Source organism: Dendrobium catenatum, unplaced genomic scaffold (genome assembly GCF_001605985.2).
Source record: "Dendrobium catenatum unplaced genomic scaffold, ASM160598v2 original_scaffold_276892, whole genome shotgun sequence".
Taxonomy (NCBI): Eukaryota; Viridiplantae; Streptophyta; class Magnoliopsida; order Asparagales; family Orchidaceae; genus Dendrobium; species Dendrobium catenatum.
The window spans coordinates 3,205-4,272 of record NW_021595286.1 but is presented as its reverse complement, the minus strand read 5'-3'; positions in this window follow the sequence as shown (position 1 = coordinate 4,272).

The window sequence follows — 1,068 nt, the reverse complement described above, 5'->3', positions numbered from 1 at the left end:
TCCCCCAAAAATTTTCCGCCGCTTCTGCTCCAATTTTAGCACTAACCAAGAGAAGTCACTAGTCCGTATCCAATCACTTCACATCAGTAGTCCGAAAATTGAATCAACAGCCGACCATTTTTTCTGTTCCTAATATTCCAACCAGAGCAATCACCTAAAGAGTTAGGCCATAGCTGCGGATTAATAGATTAACGGGCAACATCACAATCGTATCCAAAGCGGAACACCATTCTCACTGTCGTTAGGCAGGGGAGAAAGGCACGCCTCACCCATTCCGATCCAAAACAATATCAAGAGTTAACAACAGCACCCTCCACTAAAGTATTAAGTTCTCTGAAAGTAATAAATTGCCAAAAGTCAGCAAGTTAGTAGGGCAAAACATTAGCGAACAAGGGGTAGCAATTGGAGAAAGAGAAACCTCCAACAACCTCAGGCAAGATTCCAACACCTTAATAACCATTATCATACCAAATCAGAAACCGAGTCAATTAATAACATTTGGAACACATCAACTGGACGCGAAATCAACCAACTTAGCAGTATTAAGTTTGAAGGCCATAATAACATGATTCAGTCCATCAATCGCATCAAACGCAAAGCAACCTCTGCCCACTAAGCAAAGACGAAGCGTTAAGACTCAGTAATCATCAGTTCAGACAGAACACCACCATTATACCACCACATGTTAATTCCACCCAAACCGGACCAGCTAAACCGGAGCATCATAACCATTTCCCCCCCAGCTTGGAGTTAAGAAAGCAACCAAAACCGTCTGCACGACCCATTTGCATCGCCCGATACATTTGCAACAGAACAAAAATTAGGAAAATTCATCAAGAATGACATCCTTGAACAAGCGCCAAAAATCAGAACCAAGCCAAACTTGTTTAGGGTAGGGATTTCGTGATATCAAAGCTCAACTTAAAACCACGAGCATTAGAGGGCGAGAACCCACCGAAGTCGCTTCATCAATTTTTTAAGGTTTACCAAAGTTTCACTAAAACCAAACAAATGCGGGTGCAAAAAAATGGGACGAGAGGCGCGGAAAGAAATCCAATCGGAATTAAT